We start from the raw sequence: 22,581 nt of genomic DNA, 5'->3' as shown, positions 1-22,581 counted from the left end.
TGGTATTTAAAGTGTTAGGCCTAGGCACCTACAAATTATACTTAACTATTTTTCTTCTGAAAATGAACAAGTGCAAGTGTCCACAATTGGAGAAATTTGATAATTTTGAGGTAAGGCTAATGAACGTGATCTGCAGCAATCACTGTGCCAACTAGGGGCTGTTAGGCTATAGGAACACATTTAGAAGTTTCTTAGTGAACATTTCAGAATTAAATTAATAGGAAGAGACAAATTACGGTACATCTCAATCTACACATCATTCTAACAATAAACTTGAATCCCAAATGTAATTGTCACTTTTCTTTATGGTGAACCTCAGGTCATTTTGAGCATGCACTTCTAGACCTATCGAAATAGCTGGGTGTAAGGACAACCGTTCGCTGGGTGGAGCTGTCCGCTACTCCTGTCGAGCTCCCCGAGGCAAATGCGATTAAGATTAGCACATTTCGCCTTCCCTCGACATGCGGGGAGTCCACATAGTAGTTTTGTTTAGACAGCAGTGAGGCTGATCGACATGGCTGCGTATGTTCTTTCTCTCAGCGAACCCTTAAGCAGTCAGATGGATTGAACAAAAAACGATTGCACTACACCGTTTTGTACACAGAGAAAATACCGTTAGTTATTTGCCATATTCCGTCACGAGTGTGACGCTTTATGTGTGGTTGTTCGCTGGGGGTACCGAGAGCTGTCAAGAGCACCCCAAGAATTGGAGTAGGCTACGAGTATCAAGATGCATTCATTGACCAATAACGTCATCTGACAGAAACTTTGGGAGATTATTGATAGGCGTTATCGATGCTATCATCAACAGTAGTGGTATTTCTATAATTTATCTTGGACTGATAGCCAGCAAGGTGTCAGGTAAGTCTGGATACATTTCATAATTTTGTGAACAGATGTTTGAATTAACTATACAGCAAGTTGACTAATAAATACATTCCTGAAGGATTCTTGGCTTTATACGCGCACCTTTCATTGGGGCAATTTTATAGAATCTTGTAATGGCTCGAATTTCTCAATTTGTCACATAAGATTGTATTTGTTTTTCTTAATGCTACGTTAGGTTAGTACTTTATAGTAATCAGAAGTACCCTATATCAGAGATAGTCCTATATGAATTTGTGCCCCTTACTGTCATCAGTTGACAGCTCATGCAGAGGGATTGTCTAACACTGTAAGAAAACAATTAAAGTATTGAGCCACTACTAATTTAATGTTTAACAGTGCCAAAATCCCCTCGGAGTAGCTAATATATTTGAAAAGCCTAAATATCGATACAGTAAAATTACTAAATGAATGGCCGGGTAACCCATTGAAGAGTGAGACAAACGGTTCCATGGTTACTCTCTGGATCTTCAGTGTGGACACTGTGCTTTGTGTGTTTCCTCTCTCTTCCATTGAAATAAAACAACAATCCGCGGGGAACCGCCACACATGGTGCGCATGAGCTAGGACCCGCTCATAAAGGCCCTGTTGACTAATCTTACACTGGGGTCATTAGTAATCTTGGCTCACATTGAGTTACGCATATGCTACTGTAGAAGCTCGCAATGTGCAAGTGTGGCCATCAGTAAAATAACTGCTTTGCGCCACTTTTGCAGGGCATGTACATTTTTTACACTATGTTTTAACATTTAGAAGTGCCTGTCCGGTTTTCTATATATTTAAACATATCCAAGCCATCTTTAATTGATTTGACGTGATGTCATATTGGTGCGTTTAAGTCTCCTTTGTTGCTTCCTCTATGGTGCCACAGCTGAGTTAAATTCATTTTGTCAGTGGGCAGTGAACTACTTCTATATCCATTCAGCATACACCTGCTCCTTCTTTTGGGGATAATAATGCTGCTTCTCTATTAAGCCCTGTCTGTCATTCTTTGAACAGTAATGCTTCTTTCCATAGTTAAGCAGACATTTGTAGGTTTAAGTGTAGAATCAGACAGATTGCACTTGCAGCAAACCTAGGATGGTGTTTTCTCAACTCATTAATTTACAGCATTTGTATTAAGGGCCCAGTGCAGTCAAAATCCTGTTTTTCCTGTGTTTTATATCATATTGTAAAACAGCTGATGAAACTAACACTGTAAAAGTGAAAAAAAAGTGTTATTTAATGATAGTTGAAAATACAATCGGCAAAGCAACTTCTAATCAGCAGGTTAGCATGGGTGGGAGTTTCGGCTTTCCATGGTGACATCACCATGTGGTAAATTGATTAATAGACCAATAACAAAGACAGTTCCAAACCTCTCTGCCAATAATAGCTAGTTTTCAGCTTCCCCCTTCCCACTCAGACAACTCCCAGACAGTCCTAGAAAATGTCTTGTTTGAGACATTTTTTGTTGTTGCTAAAAGGCAGTTTTTGGCCATTTTAATGGAAATCTAATACATTAACCACATTTCCTTCCAACGATTTCATACTGATTAATTACCTGGCGCATGATAAAAAGTCTGGGCTGATGGAAACATGAAATGCAGAAACAATTTTATAAATGGCGACAGACAATTTGTTCGTTCGAGTGGGATGTCCCACGATGACTCAGGAAAGCATGCAGTTTATTAGTTTACAGATTAAACAAGGTATGATGAACTTCAGGGTGGTAAATGTGCAAGGTGATGAGTTTGATGCTCCTTCCAAAAATGTTGAGGGTCTTATTCTGGTGACATTATGATTGATGCTTGGCTGCCATTGGACAAATACAAATAATATTGCTCTTATCCATAATAATCTCATAATGTAGGTAGCCTATGTAGGTAGCACTGTATCTGCTAGCTATAATGTAGGTAGCACTGTATCCGCTAGCTATTGGCTGGAGTACATGTGCCAAGACCGGAGTGTGACCAAACCATCAGTAGAGTTGAAAATGCGATGGAAACTCATTTATTTTATTTAACTTGTATTTTTCATTTGGTACATGGTAATTTAGAGGTAAAAGTAATTTTTATGTGCACTACGTCATCACGCACAGCCTTTTATCAGCAAAAAGTCCGTTTTGATGGAGATATCTCTGGTGGGAAAATGCGCATATTATTTTTTGCAGATTTTAGAATATTCGCATCAAATTCTGTCGTAAATTCGATGGAAATCTAGCTAGTAAGGTACTTAATTGTTACCCAGAAATGATTTGATATTGGTATAAAAATGTCTCTATTGGGTATTTAAGAGTGGCAAATCCCAGTATGCTACAGTAGCCACTTTCTACTGTGTTTTGGGCAGACTTGGGTCTTATTACTTGCCCGTTGTTGCACTGAGTGTCTTTTGTTTGTTTCTTTCTTTTGTTTGTTTGCTTTTATGTCATTGCTTGGCACGACTTACGGCGCAGTCGCCTGTGTGTGAGTGTGAATGTGATTCACTGGGCGGAAACTGTTTTACTGCCTGCCCTGCTCAGCCTCCGTGGCTTCCCCTTACTGCAGCCGCACACAAAGGGGACAGTGCCATAAACAGGCCGTGCTAATTGATAAGGTGCTAGAGTGCCTCATGGCCAGACTGAGATGGATGTCTGCTGGAGAGATGCCTCACAGGGCAAGGCGTGATGGAGCACCAGACAAAGAGACAGCCTCCCAATCAGCAGGATCACAGGGGGCCAAGGTGATGTCCTGAAAACCCAACTGAGCACCCCCAATAAGAGGCGGTCGATGTTCCTCTTCTGGGCGCAGTCTAGATTGATCATAGACATGGCTGTTTTTGTGTTGGGAATGGCAGTGGTGGGAGTGGGTGTCCTTTGATACCCCACAGCAGTTACTAACACCCTCCCTCTTTCCCTCAATCCCTCCTCACCCCTAGCATGCTGCCCCCTCCTCCTGCTTCACCAAGCAGCGTGGGTAAAGTGTCTGCATGTAGCTAGGAACCAAAGCAGGGGCAGCTGCCTCACCCATATGTCAAGAGCATCGATTTTATTATGTTTGAAAACTAATCGTTCGAAGTGAAGCTCTGCGCTCCTCCATCCTTCTGATGGAGCATAGAGGGGAGGGGAAAGTGCCTCATCCTGTGGGCCCTGACTCCCAGACTCCTAGATCCAGATGGGCTCTCTCTGTGGGCTTCTTTACAGGGGATAAGGTAGGTCAGTGTTGTGCATCTCTCCATGTATCCCTCCTTTAAACATTTGGAAGTCTTCACACCCCTCTTGGGTTATAATACGGTGTTCTCTGCTTATTCATTGTGCTCATTTCTTATTGTAACAATACTATGTAGATAGCTCAGTGCCACAGAGCAAGGCATGGCTCTGACTTATGCTAAGTGTGTGGGAAAATGGGATAGAGATTAGTTCCAGTCTGGTTTTGTTTTCCACACCTTGAGAGTGTAAATAGTGGGGTTCCAGCCTCAGAGCTCTTTCCCACCACTTTGGGGCCTCGGCTAAAACAAAGCACCCACGCATGCCATTGGGCTGCACACAGTCACTCAATTCAGCCAGCTCAGCCCAGCCCAGTTCACAAAGACACAGGAGCCACAGGAGCCACAGCACAGTAGCAGCGCAGTGGGGATATGACTGGGGTTACGCAGTTCAGCTGAGTGCTGCTATGGGAGAGAGGCTGGGAGGCCAAGAACATGCTCAGAGAGCATACATAAATGGCATGAATTCCCTCCTGGTTTTGAGCATATCATGGGCAGTTTAGACCATTAGAGATAAGTTCTACTCTTATAACATGACAATCAACTCTCAGGCTAATAAGCTAATGGTGATGGAATGTTGCAGGTTGGACTGTGTCTGTGCTGGTTGGTGGCGGGACGCTCCTCGATTTTGTGATTTTTGGTCAATGTTGAAAAGCACAGCTGTGGAAAGGCAGCATAATTAGGGCTCTGATTCCAAAAAGGAGACATGAAGAGACTTTGAATGTGTCGTGGGGTGAAGCACGCGCATACACACACAGACAGACAAAGACATCACACACAGACACAAAACGCACACTTAACATTTTCCCTTGTTTCGTTTGTTAACTTCTTAAACGGAGTGGAATATTTGAACAAATGGCGGTAGCTAAGGAGGGACAGAAGAAAAGGAAGACTACCTTGCTAAAGGAATTGAAGCTCACTTGGTTTTTAGAGCTGCTGCGGTCAGTTAATAGGCGGGTATTGAGTGTCCTTTATGCTCAAACGTAAGAGAGATGACGAGAGAAGAAACCTGTGTTAGGTGATGTCATCACCACATGTTTTAAGTTGCAGTAAAAGTCTAAAGTTATTGCCATCACGTTGATGGAATAACAGTGAGTCGCTTCTCCTCGACTTTGTCAGATAAGTGACGGATTCTAATTTATCCACTGTTGAAGTGCTTATAGACTGTGTTCGGAGTACTTTTGTCAGTTCAAGCTAACCAGTAAGACGGTGTCATGTTTTAGTAGCAGTTTACTTTGGAGCAGAGGGACAGGAAAGTGGCGGGTCACATCGTGAGCCCTTGGAGAGGTCCAACAATCCTGAGGTCTCTTTATTTTACCTGACGGACCGCAATTGTTATGCAATGGTTTCTGATGTGAGAATCGTTTCGGTCACTACAGCCAACTCTTGGCCCAGACCTTCCTCTAAACTCAAATCCATTCCCTATACACACACACACTGTTCTGTATTGTACTCTGTAGGGCCAAAGAAGAGCCCCCCCCTACAGTTGTCTTGCATCCCATTTTCCTGGGGCATTGAACTTGAACTTCGACCCTCTCTGATGTTCTTAAAGCCGCCTCAGAGACTTAGCACCCTGCTGGGCCATGCGATGCATCACCAGCTTGTCCACTCTCACTGAGGTCCATAGCTGCTACTTACCTCAGCTTCAACAAAGGACTGTCAATCATTTTTATTTATTTATTTTTTATTTTACCTTTATTTTACTAGGAAAGTCAGTTAAGAACAAATTCTTATTTTCAATGACGGCCTAGGTTCAGGGGCAGAACGACAGATTTTGTACGTTGTCAGCTCGGGGATTTGAACTTGCAACCTTTCGGTTACTAGTCCAATGCTCTAACCACTAGGCTACCCTGACTGAATTTACTATGCCACAAACGTATAAATCATTTTTAAACATGTTTTGCAGTTGCTACACTATCTCTATAATATGACCATTGAACGTAAGATATACAAAGCAGCAATTCTGTCAGCTAGATATTCCCTAGCCATTAAAAGCCTTCATTTGATTGCTCTCTGTCTGCTGTTTAGTGCTCCTGTTCTGTAGGATTTACTGACCCCCCCCCATGGTCACAGTGGTAAGTTTATCCATCCGGCCGTAAACTCCCGCGGGTCATACCTCTTATCCTTGTTAGAGGGGGAGCCACGTTTCCTCTCCTAATTTACAGGGGTCGGTTGGAGAGTCACACACAGACTCCCATTGGAGGTCACAAACAGATCACGCTCCCCAGATCTCACCCTCATTAGACCCACCCCAACCCTGCTCTACACCCCAGACCCCACCCCATTCTCCAGCATTAGTTACCCCGATGAGTGCCTTGGTCAGGGGATATAGACAGGCTGGATGAAAGCACTGCTGACAGTATGTAGCCTGTGTATGCATGCATGTGTGTGTGTGTGCTCTTTTTATTTCACCTTTATTTTGACATGGATTCATGCTGAGACCAAGGTCTCTTTTACAGATGATAAACATCAATACACATTAATATACACTATACACATCAATACACAAAACATTATCATAGAAAACATACACATTCTTCAGTAAAAAAAAAGGTCCTCAATCAGCCTTTTGAATTGCTCGAGATCAGGGTTGGGCAACTAGATTCAGCCACGGGGCGATTTTTGTCAGAGCGGATGGTTGGGGCGCCGGAACGTTAAGGATAATAATTTATACACTGCAAATTGATCACAGTTAAACCCAAAACGAGATTGTAATTGACCTTAACAATCATGTCATGCCTTGATTACATTGAGAAACGTCTCTTTTTTTCATTTGTGGGAACGCTTTTCTACTAAAAAAGTTTTTAAAAAGTGTGTGTGTGTGGCTTATACAGAGGAGCATTCTGTTAATTTGTGTGTATATTTTTTTAAACTAAAAACTTTGGGGGCCAGCAAAAAAAGGCACTAATTCATCTCTCTGTGTGTGTGTGTGTGTGTGTGTGTGTGTGTGTGTAGCTTATAAACGGGAGCATTCTATATGTCGTTGCCAGTCAAGAAAAGAAGCAGGCCAATTTGCAACACCCTCTTTCTCTTTCATGTTCTTTCTCTTGACTAAGTGTCTCTGGCTCCTTTCTACCAACCAGGCACCTCCACATTGTGGTTTTGCCATGCTGCAGGAAGGACTTAAGTAGAGCGTTGGAATAGAGATCTGGTGTGTTTGTTGTTCGAGAATATTTAGAGTGGGAGGTGTGTTGATCCTTATTCTCGGTTCTTTCATTTGGAAATTAGGCTAGAGCACCATCTCCATCTTTTTTTTTACAGGTCCACAGGAGAAAACTGACTGGTTGTTGTGGCCCCCAGAGAGGAGCTGTGACATGAGATTATCAGTTCATGTGTGCATCCTAAAGGGCTCCCTGTTCCTTTATATAGTGCACTGTTGACCAGGGCTTGTGTTCCTTACTATGTGTTGCAATGCTGAGAAAATGGATAAGAAGTTATTAGTAGGGATTTATGCCTCTATACTGTACATCTTAGCCACTAAGATGTATAAAGGACTGAGAATAAAGATCAACACACCTCCCACTCTAAATGTTCTCAAACGACAAACACACCAGATCTCTATTCCAACGCTCTACATAAGTACACGATATGCTGTCATTGATAACCTTTATCAGTTTGTGGACTAGGAAGTGTCACGCAGATTCAGAGTAAAGTAGCCTGTCTTCACCGTATCTGCCGTATGCTTGAAGATAGACAGTTCCCATTCGATGAATTGACGATCGTATCAAAGTGGGGTCCTGAATGATTTGCTTGCTTATGCTTACTGTCTTCAAAGATAATCTGATCAGCATGCAAAGTCCCCATACGAATCACAGAGCAGGTGTTCGCAGTTAACAGAACCCAGGTTGTGTAGTGACTCACCACATGATGGGGAGAGAGAGGGAGAGAGAGAACCTGTGTGGCCTGTGAAGGGCCAGGGAACGATCACTGAGACTTAATGACCAGCTTGTTAGTGGAAGTGCGGTATATAGGCTGTGCATTGGCTGTACCGCTGCTCGGGACCGGCCACACTTGATCAGGGATTTACTGAAGCCACAATTCTGCCATCTGTCCCCAGTCTGCCAAGAGCAGCCCAGTGGAGAGGCTTGGAGAGGAACGAGGTTCCCACATTGCCTATACTGAAGGGGGTGCGGGAGAGCATAGAGAGAGAGAGAGAGAGAGAGAGAGAGAGAGAGAAAGACGCAGAGAGAAGAGGACTATCTGTCTGAATGGGGTTTGTACTCGGCTGGGTGGGAGGGGGAGTCCTGCATGCAAAAAAGGAGAGAGACAAAGAAAAGAGAGGGGGAAAAAACAACGCGAAAAGAAAAGAACAGGCACAACAGAAGCCTGCTGAAGAACTGTGCGTTGGTCAGTGAATTGTGATGTCCTGCTCCCGCCCTGACAACAGCCACCCCTCTGGGTCCCGTCTCTGTTGTGGACGTCTATGAAAGGCAATTAGCATTTCATCCAGGCCTCACTGGTTACATGCGATGAAGTAATACTCTGTCTAATTTGGCCCTTTTGGTCCCGGTTCTGTAGCGAGCTCGTCCTTGTTTAATCCCCTGAAAGTGCATTTCTGTCTAGCTCAATCATTGTGTGTGTTGTACAGGCTAATCAGTCAGAAGAGAGAGCCAGCTCCAGGGCGCTCGGAGCACTCAATGGAACTGGCTTGTTTTGTCTGGGATTCTACCCACTTTTCTCAAAGAAAAAAAAAAATCTTTGTGTTTTTGGTTTGCGAGGATGTGAGATGCAGTTGGCGCAATTTGAGAGCAGCCAACCACAGCCGTGGGGACGGAACAATACCTCTGTTAGACGTTCTATTTTTTTCCTGTCCACAGTAAAAAAGCATCAGTGATTGGCATCATCTCCACAAGAGGAAAATAATTTGCTAGAAAAAGTATCTGTCAATGTGCTTGACGACCTGGAATTGTGTTATGTTTTTAGTTGCATTGTTTGTATATCGTTGTCATTTTAATTTGTGTTACTTCCCTTGCCTACCAGTGCATCAGTGCTTTGCTACTTGTCGTGCTTTATGTTTTTTTGCGGACCCCAGGAAGAGTAGCTGCTGCTTCTGTAAAAACGAATGTGGATCCAAATCAACTTGACTGCTCCCTAAGATGGAATGATATCCTTTTTTTTCCCACTCATACCTCTCTGCATCCCTCAAAAACGTATTTCCAAAACACTATTTTGTCTGCTTGTAGGGCTAATGCTAGGTTCTCTGTGTTTCCCCCCCCCCCAAAATAAATAGAAGTGCATTTCCAGAATAGCTCTCTGAATTAGTGTCTAGCCAACAATACACTGTGGTTTACTGAATTTTCGTCAGATTTAATGATGTACCTTTAAGCCAAAGTCACTTATTACATTTCTTAATTCCCCCAAAACTCTGGATGTTGAGAACTTTCACTGATCTAAAAATACTGAAGGAGAAACTATATGTGAAATTGCAATTATGGCTTTGTGAGCTGACCATATCTGGCAGCCCTTCGTGGCCAGCGACGAGGAATGGCATGGAGGGTGGTTTCTGAGGTAGCCTAACACATGGGGGTGGCATAATTCATGTATGGTTTTCTCAAATAGAAAACTAACCAACAAACACAGAGGATACATTCTGGTTTGGGCAACGACGCCAAGCTACAGAAATTAAGAGAAAATTAAACAGCCTTTTAAAAAAACTTGGTGGTTTCGCCACCTACGCTAGTTGTTGTGCTGCCTGACTGAACGTGCCAGTGCCATGGAATAAAGGCCTACCAGGGCCAAGCTAGATTGGTTGAGACTCAAGCCCTTTTTATAGCTGGTTCTAACATGCAGCCTTTGTCCATGTTTTTAGACATTTTTGAAACATTATTGAAAATGAAATACAGAAATACTGTATCTCATTTTCACAAGTATTCACAAAGTTGACTCAAAGGTGAGTCAATACATGTTAGACTCACCTTTGGCAGTGATTACAGCTGTGTGTCTTTCTGGGTAAGTCTCTTAGAGCTTTGCACACCTGGATTGGACAATATTTGCACATTTTAATTGCACATTCTAATTAATTCTTCAAGCTCTGTGAAGTTGGTCGTTGATCATTGTTAGACAGCTATTTCCAAGTCTTGCCATAGATTTTCAAGCCGATTTAAGTCAAAACTGTAACTAGGCCACTCAAGAACATTTAATGTTGTCTTGGTAAGCAACTCCAGTGTGTACTTGGCCTTGTGTTTAAGGTTATTGTCCGGCTGAAAGGAGAATTAATCTCCCAGTGTCTGGTGGAAAGCAGACTGGAACAGGTTTTCCTCTAGGATTTTGCATGTGCTTATATCGCCATTCTGTTTCTTTTTTTATCATGGAAAAACTCCATAGGCTTTAACGATGACAAGCACACCCATAAGATGATGCAGCCTCCACTATCCTTGAAAATATGGCAAGTGGCGTATTGGATTTGCCCCAACAAAATTGCTTTGAAATTGAATAATTAATCAGTTGCACCACTGAATGTATTCAACCGAAATGTCTCTTCCGCATTTAATCAGAGAGATGCCTTAATCGACATCATCAGTACCCGGGGGTTAGCTCCCTTGCTCAAGGAGAGAACGGCAAATCTTTCCTCCTTGCCGTCTCGAACTGGCAACCTTTCGGTTATTGGCCCAACGCTCTTAACTGCTAGGCTACCTGCCGCCCTGCCATACCGTTGCCACATTTTTTTGGCAGAACTACTTTAGTGCCTTGTTGCAAACAGGATGCATGTTATGGAATATTTTTAGTCTGTTCAGGCTTCCTTCTTTTCACTCTGCCATTTAGGTTAGTATTGTGGAGTAACTACAATGTTGTTGATCCGTCTTCAGTTTTCACGCTCATTAAACTCTGTAACTGTTTTAAAGTCACCATTGGTGAAATTCCTGAGCGGTTTCCTTCCTCTCCTGCAACTGAGTTAGTGAAGGACGCCTGTATCTTTATAGTGACTGGGTGTATTGGTACGCCATCCAAAGGGTAATTGATAACTTCAACATGCTCAAAGGGATATTCAATGTCTGCTTTTTTTTATTTGTACCCATCTACCAATATGTGCTCTTCGTTGCGAGGCATTGGAAAACCTCCCTGGTCTTTGTTGTTGAATCTGAGTTTGAAATTCAATGCTCGACTGAGGGACCTTACTGATGATTGTGTATGTGGGGTACAGAGATGAGATTGTCATTTTAAAAAATCATGTTAAACACAATTAACTTATTATGTGACTTGTTAAGCACATTTTTACTCCTGAACTTATTTAGACTTGCCATAACAAAGGGGTTGAATACTTGTTGACTCAAGACATTTCAGCTTTAAATTTCACTTTGACATTATGGGATATTGTGTGTAGGCCAGTGACACAAAATCTCAATGTAACCATTTTAAATTCATGCTGTAACACAACAGAATGTTGAAAGGGGTGTGAATACTTTCTGAAATCACTGTTTGTAGTGACACTTTGGGATGTATGAAGTGTACTGCCTACCACTCCCAGTGTGGCCTGTCTCACCCAGATCAATGGAAAGACAGGGGGGTGTCACAGAAACTGTGGTCTACTAGAGTTACTGACAGGCACTTCCAATGTGGCCCGGCTGACTCCAGATCAGGAAACAGAACTTGATGATGAATGAAATCCCACAGCCGCCCCATGTTTAAATCCTGCGGATCTGTGGGAACATAAACTTCTAGACACAACCACAGGCTCATACGTGGGGGGACTTTTTAGAACTAGGGAAACCTAAGGGCTGGGAAAGCCCATCATAAAGACTATGAAGTCTCAAGACTGGGTTTTAAAACATTGGCTTGGCATTTGCATTGGCATGCGATTGAAAAAGCTTGGATAGAAGATAGCACGGTATGTATGTTAAAATGAATTTCTCATTGGTACTATTAGCATTTAGAATCGCACTGATCCAGTGATTGGCGCACATTGACAGAGTCCTCTGTGTAAGTGTGTTTCTGCTGTAGGAGTCTTTTTTTTAGAAGGGAGTAGTCTGCATCAGACAGTATGTCTATTATTTGGCTACACTCAGCTCCGTGCTCACGTGATCAACCAGAGACACCCATACAGAAGCCTAATATATTGACATATGTTTCAAATACATACAGTACCAGTCAAAAGTTTGGACACAGCTACTCATTCAAGGGTTTTTCTTTATTTTTAGTATTTTCTACATTGTGGAATAATAGTGAAGACATCAAAACCAAGAAATAACACATATGGAATTATGTAGGAACCAAAAAGTGTTAAACAAATCTAAATATATTTGAGATTTGAGATTCTTTCCAACAGTCTTGAAGGAGTTCCCACATATGCTGAGCACTGTTGGCAACTTTTCCTTCACTCTGCAGTCCAACTCATCCCAAACCATCTCAATTATGTTGTGGTCGGGTGATTGTGGAGGCCAGGTCATCTGATACAGCACTCCATCACTCTCCTTTCTCAAAAAACAAAAGTCTAAAATTTGGACTCATCAGACCAAAGGACAGATTTCCACTGGTCTAATGTCCATTGCTCGTGTTTCTTGGCCCAAGCAAGTCTCTTCTTATTATTGGTGTCCTTTAGTGGTGATTTCTTTGCAGCAATTGGATCTTGAAGGCCTGATTCACGCAGTGTCCTCTGAACAGTTGATGTTGAGATGTGTTATTGTTACTGTTAATTGAACTCTGTGAAGCATTTATTTGGGCAGCAATCTGAGGTGCAGTTAACTCTAATGAACTTATCTTCTGCAGCAGAGGTAACTCTGGGACTTCCTTTCCTTGTGCGGTCCTCATGAGAGCCAGTTTCATCCTAGTGCTTGATGGTTTTTGCAACTGCGCTTGAAAAAGTTTTCAAAGTTCTTGAAATGTTCCACATTGAATGATCTTCATGTCTTAAAGTAATGATGGACTGTCATTTCGCTTTGATTATTTGAGCTGTTCTTGCCATAATATGGACTTTGCCTTTTACCAAATAGGGCTATCTTCTGTATACCAACCCTACCTTGTCACAACACAACTGATTGGCTCAAACGCATTAAGAAGGAAAGAAATTCCGAAAAGGAACTTTTAACAAGGCACACCTGTTAATTGAAATGTATTCCAGGTGGTGAAGCTGCTTGAGAGAATGCCAAGCGTCTGCTAAGCTGTCATCAAGGCAGTGTTTAACACTTTTTTGCTTACTACATGATTACATGACTCCATATGTGTTATTTCATGTCTTCTCTAGTATTCTACAATGTAGAAAATAGTAAAAATAAAGAACAACCCTTGAATGAGTAGGTGTGTCCAAACTTTTGACTGGTACTGCATGTATTTGAAAAATTGGGGAGCCAGACCCAGCCAATCAGAATGAGGTTTTCCCCTGACTGCTGCTCTTCTCCTTCATCTGAAAAAAAAATTGCAACGTCTGCTCTGTCAGTTGGAAGTGGGCTGGGGGCCTGGCTCGGAAACATTTTCAATTGTGATTGACAGTTCAGAAGAAATATGTTCTAGGTTCATGTGTCTCTTTTCAAAATCAACATAGCTAATCTTATTATGTTTCATAAGTGGTGGGTAGCCTCAATAGCTGCATCATTTTTTTTCCAAATTTTACACGCAAACCACTTTGTGAATCTTAAGCCAAGATCCTGTATCAGAGCTCAATAGACTCAACATTACAATTCAGCATGATACAAGTGGTGCAAAAATAGATGTAAATATCAGATATTTAAAAATATATTTACATACATGTTTACATACATATTCTATGTTATATATTTCATGAATATATATTATTTTACCCCTTCTTGTCCCATCGCTGCAACTTCCGTACGGAATCGGGAGAGGAGAAGATCGAGAGCCATGTGTCCTCCAAAACACGACCCCGCCAAGCCACACTGCTTCTTGATACACTGCTCGCTTAACCCTGAAGCCAGCCGCACCAATTTGTCAGAGGAAACACCGTACAGCTGGCGACCGAAGTCAGCGTGCATGTGCCCGGCCCGCCTCAAGGAGTTGCTAGAGCGCGATGGGACAAGGACATCCTGGGCCGGCCAAACCCTCCCCTAACCCGGACGACGCTGGGCCAATTGTGCGCCGCCTCATGGGTCTCCCGGTCACGGCTGGCTGCAACACAGCCTGAGATCAAACCCAGGTCTGTGGTGACGCCTCTAGCACTGCGATGCAGTGCCTTAGATCGCTACACCGCTCAGGAGGCCTCATAAATATATTCTTGACATATGTGTCAATATATTTTTAATTCCCCCGCATACTGTATTATATACATGTATTATAATACATGAGTTTTCCGTATGGGACTACACTTGGCGTCCTCAGTGAAGCCAGTGACATGTTTTTTCTTGTGTGGCCACACATACAGTGCATTCAGAAAGTAATGTATTCAGACCTCTTGACTTTTTCCACATATTGTTACGTTACAGCCTTATTCTAAAATATATATATTTTTTAAATCCTCATCGATCTACACACAATACCCCATAATGACAAAGCGAAAACAGGATTTTAGAATTTTTTACAAAAACAATCATTTTACATAAGTATTCAGAATCTTTGCTACGAGTCTCGACATTGAGCTCAGGTGAATCCTGTTTCCATTGACCATCCTTGATGTTTCTACAACTTGATTGGAGTCCACCTGTGGTAAATTCAATTCATTGGACATGATTTGGAAAGGCACACGCCTGTCTATATAAGATCCCACAGTTGACAGTGTATGTCAGAGCAAAAACCAAGGCATGACGTTGAAGGAATTGTCCATTGAGCTACGAGACAGGATTGTGTCGAGGCACAGATCTGGGGAAGGGTATCAAAATATTTCTGCAGCATTGAAGGTTCCCAGGAAAACAGTGGCCTCCATCATTCTTAAATTGAAGAAGTTTGGAAACCTCAAGACTCTTCCTAGAGCTGGCCGCCTGGAAAAACTGAGCAATTGGGGGAGAAGTGCCTTGGTCAGGGAGGTGACCAAGACCCAATGGTCACTCTGACAGAGCTCTAGAGTTCCTCTGTGGAAATGGGAGAACCTTCCAGGAGGACAACCATCTCTGCAGCACTCCACCAATCAGGCCTTTATGTAGTGGCCAGACGGAAACTGGTCTGACGAAACCAATATTGAACTCTTTGGCCTGAATGCCAAGCGTCACGTCTGGAGGAAACCTACGGTGAAGCATGGTGATTGCAGCATCATGCCGTGAGGATGTTTTTCAGTCAGGATCGAGGGAAAGATGAACGACGCAAAGTACCAACAGGAGAACGACCCTAAGCATACAGCCAAGACAACGCAGGATTGGCTTGGGGACAAGTCTCTGAATGCCCTTGATTGGCCCAGCCAGAGCCCGGACTTGAACCTGATCGATCATCTCTGGAGAGACCTGAAAATAGTAATGCAGTGACACACCAAGAAGCCTCGAGGCTGTAATCGCTGCCAACGGTGCTTCAACAAAGTAGTGAGTAAAGGGTCTGAATACTCATGTAAATTTGATATTTCAGCTTTTATTTTGAAATTTTTGCAAAAATGCACTGTACACACACTCACACACACAGACACGCACACATGCACAAACACACACACACACATGCGCACGCACGCACATACAAACACACAAACACACTCTAAACTGATAACATTTGTAACGCCCTCTATCTTATGTTCAGAACCTTTGATTGTGCATTCATTGGTTTCACACATCTTTCACCCCTGAGTCATTCATGCAAAGTCAAAGTTTTCCGTGAAATATCACGTCACCAAGTCATCAGATAATGACAGGTTCCCCATTTTTAGTCATTTTAACTACCATTTAATCCAATAGCAAAAAATACAAGATCAACATTTATTTTTGAAGTGCTGAATGGAACGAATAGTAGATGGTAAATATGATTTTCCATACAGTATTTGACTATAACTTGACATGCACAATTAAATAAAATGTGTATCCAATGGCATGTTATGAGCATGTTGAGAAATATGTCCGTCTTACAGTCTCAGTCTCACAAATCCTTATAAATAGGTGTACTGTAAAGCAGTTGTCTACTGTTGTATGCCATTTCTGTCCAATGCAGAATTGTAAATTCACATTTTCTACATGACTTACATCTATATATTTTTTAGGCTCTTATCCAGGATACATTCATCTTCAGATAGCTATGTGATAGGTTGTCTCACCATCATTGTAAGTACATTCTCCCTCAACAAAGTCATTATCAGCAAAGTCAGTGCTAGTAGGAAAAGAGGAGTGCATTTTTGGGGGAGTGGGGACATCACCAGGAAGTAAATTAGTTAATATACCAGAGAGAAAGGGAGTTCCAAACCTCTCTGCCAATAACAGCTAGTTAACAGTTTTCCCCTCCCCACTCAGACCACTCCCAGACAGTCCTAGCAAAATGATTGCTTTAGCTGTGGTATATTGGCCATATACTGTACCAGCAGTTAGTTGATAGTTCTATGTTGCTATGTCTGTATGCTATGTCTTGCTTGTCCTATGTTGCTCTGTCTGTATGCTATGTTTTGCTTGTCCTATGTTGCTATTGTCTATATTGTAATTGTTTTAAATAACCTGCCCAGGGACTGCGGTTGAAAATTAGCCGGCTGGCTAGAACCGGAACTTTTACTGAAACGTTGATTAATGTGCACTGTCCCTGTAAAAAGTAAATAAACTCAATAAACTCAACTCACCACCCCCCCCCCACACCCCCCCGAGGTGCATTATTGCTATTATAAACTGGTTGCCAACATAATTACAACAGTAAAAATACATGTTTTGTCATACCTGTGGTATACGGTCTGATATACCATGGCTTTCAGCCAATCAGCATTCTGGGTTCGAACCACCCAGTTTTATACCATGGAATTGTTGAGCACTCCTTTCTGATAGGCTTAAAGGGCATTCTAGAGCATGCATTATTTCCCTATAATGCACAGCATTTCAGCATTTTGGCTATAGTTAATTTTTACATGTTTTGTTCAAGCTGCTTTTGAAAGCACAAGTCGAATTGAAAACAGTATTGGTATTGTTGAATTCTATTTTCATAATAGCAAGCTAGGACTGATGGTTTGGTTAGCTAAACTAACAAATCTGTATGGTTGGTTACCATGGCAACTACTGTAGCTCTCTAGTAAACTTGCTAGCTACCTCAGGGGACGTTGAAGACATTTCTACCTGCAAATGAACACATTTCTAGTGGCAAATGGGTTCAATTATAGCCATGATGTAAAAGGGATCATCAACTCGTGGCTCTATGCATTCTCTAGAAAATACTGCAACTCTGCTAGTACCTTGTGTAACACACCTTCCACACCGTTCATTATTTCCCATAGAACGCATAACCCCTCATTGATTATCCCTGACATAGGCCTAAACAACCCAGATATTTCAGCAGTGGGTTTTTCACTGCACTACCATATTTCCAAGAGGTAGCACACAGTGACTCTTCCCACTTTTGGCCGATGGAGGATGTATGTTTTACAGCCATATGATTTGATTTTACATTCCAACATAAATTAATGTAAAATTGATACATTTATGATGTAAAAATATAGAAATATACAGTGTTCAGCAGTTATCAAATTATATTTAACAAGGCACTACATACATTTTGGTTCAGTAGTTTTGAGCAGTTTGATTAAGTGATAGTTAATTGTCTTGCTAACAAATAACAAGAAAATCATATCAAAAGTCAAGTGAATTTGAATTATTTAATTTTAAAAAGCATAGATTGAATAGGTATCCATATTGTTGGTGCAATGAACAAGTGACTGTGAATGTGTTTGTTGTACTCACTCAGTCAATTGAAAACGTGCTTAGAGTTTTGAAACATGAGCCATTTTGATGATCTGTTTAGATGTTTGCGATAAGCATTGTGAAAATGTACCACGCACTTCTGAACTTTGCACCAAAGCGATTGGAAGAACTGTAAGATTACAGAGCAGGCCTGGCTCCCGGAAGGAGAAACCCTAGAGGCGAGCCCAGGCTGACCTCAGGAGTAGCCAGGTAACCCAACACCTCGTCACATCAGCTCCACAGGATCCAATGTAATCGCCCCCAAGTGTCAGTTACTATGGGCAGGTCGGCCCTGTCAACCTTGTTGCCAAGTTGCCGACAGGTGACGGGGTCAAAACACCACTGGCCACCTCTGTCATCGTCCTGGCAGCTGAGGGAGAGCAGTTGTCTAATGACTAGCTATCCATCACAAAGAAAGTGGTGCTAATGCTAAACGGTGCAGTGTCTCCGAGCTATAGTATGTTCTCTACTCCACTGGCTTTGATCTGTTAAGCTCCTGAAATGAGAGGCGTGCTTATTTGCCGTCCTGAATGAAGCTACATGCCTAACACTACGAAACTTTACTGGCAAGCGTGTGTGGTGCTTTTGCAAAGGGGCAGTAATTCCAAACCGACTGCACAGAGAGAATGTTATAGAAGATGCTTCGTAAGTAACAGGTGTACACTAACAGTGAAATGCTTATTTACAGGTCCTTTTCCAACAATGCAGGGTTAAAGATAAAGATGTATAAAGAAATAATATAAATAGTGACATGAGGTATAAATACACAGTGAATGACAATAATTATGAATAACGAGTAAAATAACATGGCTATATTACAAGGAGTACCAGAACTGAGACGATGTGCAGGGGTACGAGATAATTGAGGTACAGTATGTACATAGAATTAGGGGTAAAGTGACTAGGCAACAGGATAGATAATTTACAGTAGCAGCAGCATATGTAATGAGTATGAAAGTGTGTGTGTGGCATCAGTATGCATGTGTTATGTGTGTGTGTTGGGGTGTCAGTGTAAGTATGTGTGAGTGTGTGTGCATAGAGTCAGTGCAAGAGAGTTATTGCAATTCAGGTAGTCCGGGTAGCCATTTGAGGAGCTATTTAGCCGTCTTGTTTGGCTAGGGTAGGCCATCATTGTAAATAAGAATTTGTTCTTAACTGACCTGCCTAGTTAAATAAAGGTTAAATACAACAACAACAAAAAATATGAAAATAGATCCTGAATGGCAGAGATCCTGAATGGCAGAGAGTTAAGCCACAGTGGTGTACTGGGCCGTACTCACCACTAGGGCTGTTACGGTGACTGTATTACTGCCACAACGGGGTTCATGAGTCATGATGACAGTCAAACTCCACGTGACCTTTTAGTCACAGTAAATAGGCTTCTCCAAGCTCTGATGCTACTGATGGTCATTAGTAGCCTACCAAACTTGTTAACTGCCTGGTACCAACACTCTATTGTCCCTCTAATCACTGACATCAATACAAATGAATTTCCTAATCTAATCAAACACTTCATGAGAGCCCATGAGCTAATGTTGCTCAACATTTCTATAGGCTATGTAATTGCGTGAGAAAACAGAGTGATGGCCTCTATTAAAAAGAGGAGGATCCCATCAGCTTTCTAGAGGCTAGGCCTACTATATTTATTTTTCAACTTTCCTAATATTAAACACATTGCTTCTGTTTACAACAGGATGGCATGAAAATGAACCACGTGAATAGCATCCTCCATTTGCTATTTAAGTGCATAGATAACATTTTTCCCCTGCCCCTGTTTCGAGACAGGTGCATGATAATGGTCCATTCTAAATCAAAACAATTTCACACATATATTATTTAGTATATGTAAAGACAAGATAAAATCAAGAGCAGACTGATGGGTGAAAATATTATCCTATCACTTGTGAATGATATATTTTCCGCTGGGAAATTCTAGGCATTATCAAGTGCTTGTCAAATTGTAAATGAGAGACTGATGAAGTGTGTAAAGCCTGCGCAAAGATGCAGAGCTCATGCCTTTCATGCAACTTTTTTCAAATCATCATTAGAGTCTTAGAATCATCATGCAGCCTTAGAATTGATTAAAAATCAAAACATATAGCCCAACGTTTGTATCACAACTAACATTGCCAAATAACTTCTTAAAATAAAGCACATTAAGCCCCTTTACAAAGTTGCAGAGTCTTAACTGGCATACATATGCAGCGTGTGAGTTTCAAGTTGGGGGAAGATACATTATGTTGAAATGTATCTTCTGTTGAGTCAGCCTCATTACTTAATTATTATTTTTTTATGCTAGTGGTTGTATTAATTTGGGATCTATGGATCTATTGCATCCCACAACTGTCCCAGACTATGTTTAGAATATTTATTTCTCGCACTGAATAGAATAGGTCACCTTTTGTACTACCCGGGATAGTAGATGGACATAGGCTAGGGTTTTTTCTGTTTGTTCGGTCTACTCGTTTTGTTGGCTGACGAAAGTAAAAGTGGACAGCTCTTCCAATATCTTCAGTATGTGCCTCGGAATTGGATAAGGACTTGCACAGTTGCGTTCCCCAATGTGTCTGTCTTCACTTGCAGACTGTGAGAAAGACCCAATCACGCGACAGAGAGCCATGTGAGGGAGAGGTGCTTTGGTGCGCCAAGCCGGGATAAGGGAATTATAACTATTATATTCAGCCCAAGGTCAAAACGGCCAATGGCCGCAAAATGCATGGCTTTTTTTTAGGGGGCATTAAGGACACACAAAGGAAATGCTGACGTGAAATTCGAGGCATTATCATGTGTTTCTCAAATTGTGAATGAGAGACTGGTGAAGTGTCTAAAGCCTGAGCAAAAAAACCAAAACAAAGCAGATGCCTTTTTCATGCCACTTATTTAAAATCATCATTAGAGAGTTGCATCGTGCGGCCTTAGAATGTATGAAAAATCCAAAACATATAGCCCAACGTTTGTAGAACAACTAAAGTTACATAAATATCTTGAAACTATTATTTACCACTCAACACAATAACCGTGTGTGCACACTCCCTCATACTTTGGAGAAAATATAATATAATAATTATATTTTATTCAGATATGTTCAATTGTATTCTTCAGACTATTAAATAATGCAATTCTAAGCAAATTTTTCTGCTAAATGAACTAGTGTTGCCCACAGCCATATGGCATAGATAGATCAGGGCCTAATGTCAGGATAACTCAGAGTTGTCTATTCTGTTCTTCTGAAACATACTACATTTTCTTCATATCATGTTTCTTTAGGCCTGTCTACAATAAGTAATGGATTTATGGTGATGGATTTATGACTTCTTAAAATGTAGATGTTCCAAGCCAGGATATGCTAAATGTGTTTGTTAATTAACAGTCGATTACCGTGAGACTGGCAGTTATTTGCTTGATAATCACCGGCTGACATGACTGCCACAGCCCTACTCACCACCCTCTGTGGTGTCTTGTGGTTGGATGCCTTGCTGTTGCTGTACCAAGAGGTGATGCAGCCAGTCAAGATACTCTCAATGTTGCAGCTGTAGGGCCTGAGGACCCTTGCCAAATCGTTTCAGCCTCCTGAGAGGGAAGAGGAGTTGTCGTGCCCTCTTCACAATTGTGTGGGTGTGTGGACCATGTTAATTCCTTAGTGATGTGGACACTGAGGAACTCGAAGCTCTCGACCCGCTCCACTACAGCCCCGTCGATGTGGACGAAGGTGTGCTCGGCCCTGCGTTTCCTGTAGTCCACGATCAGCTCCTTTGTCTTGCTGATGTTGAGGGAGAGGTTGTTTTCCTGGCACCACACTGCCAGGTCTCTGACCTCCGTATAGGCTGCCTCATCGTCGTCAGTGATCAGTCCTACCACCGTCATGTCGTCAGCAAACTGGGTGACGGTGTTGGAGCTGGAGACTGAGGGGCCCCCATGCTGATGGTCAGCATGGCAGATGTGTTGTTGCCAGGGTCCGGAGTAAGCGGAAGATACAGAGCCAACTCATTCAAATAGTAATTTTCATCCAAATTGAGGTTAGAGGATGTTTCTTGATTCCAGCTTTAAGATTTAGCTGAATATGCAGTCTAATAACAGTAAATGCAAATTGATTTGGTATGAATTTTGATCTTATCAAATAAATCAAATCCAATGTGTTTCCACTTTGCAGGCTACATTGTCTATCCAGACTGTGTGTCAACTCTTCAGGGGTCTGTTGTGAGATTGGCATTGAGACAGCCAGGTCCCCAGTGTCCTGGCCTCTACCCTCCCCCCTCTCTCTCTATCTGGCTGAGGAGATCTATGATGGACAGATCTGGTACTATGTGTATGGTGCCACTTCAATCTGTGCTCCACTGGCCTGGCCTTTCACCCTGCTGTCTGCAGTCTCTGGCCTCTGAGGCCTTTGACGCTCCCAGGAGGACGTATGTCCCGTGGCGGTACTGGCAAAAGTGTTTGGAGTTGGACTCTTCAGAGCCTTATCAATGTCAGGAGGCTCAGCCAGGCTTTCCACGCTGACTTGTGCTCTGACAGACAGGCCCTGCATGGCCCAGGAGCCCCCATGTCAGAGTTGGCAGTGGAGGCAGCGTCAGGACAAAGACTGGTGCTCTGCACATAACCAGGCTGAGGCAACACGCCCAGCATCTCCCCAGCATCACACCTTTGGTTTTTGGGTCAGTGGACGTGTGGTTTTGCGGAGCGACTAAAAGCAATCTTTCTCACTCTCCGAATTTCATCAAGGGGGGGGGGGGGGGGGGGGGGGGTGCTGTTT

At 42.3% G+C, this 22,581-nt stretch overlaps 1 protein-coding gene across 4 annotated transcripts in view; it reads left to right on the top strand.

Moving 5' to 3' along the window:
- Positions 1–432: 432 nt before the first annotated feature.
- The window catches only part of adgrv1 (adhesion G protein-coupled receptor V1), a 213,878-nt gene continuing 191,729 nt past the window's right edge, over positions 433–22,581 (top strand). For all 4 annotated transcript variants that reach the window (XM_036935476.1, XM_036935475.1, XM_036935474.1 and 1 more), the window contains exon 1: positions 433–861. The gene's annotated coding sequence lies outside the window, so the exon portion shown is untranslated. The remainder of the gene's footprint in view (positions 862–22,581) is intronic.

Source organism: Oncorhynchus mykiss, chromosome 11 (assembly GCF_013265735.2).
Source record: "Oncorhynchus mykiss isolate Arlee chromosome 11, USDA_OmykA_1.1, whole genome shotgun sequence".
Taxonomy (NCBI): Eukaryota; Metazoa; Chordata; class Actinopteri; order Salmoniformes; family Salmonidae; genus Oncorhynchus; species Oncorhynchus mykiss.
The sequence above is the reverse complement of the archived record's forward strand: the minus strand, read 5'-3'. Positions and strand labels throughout refer to the sequence as shown.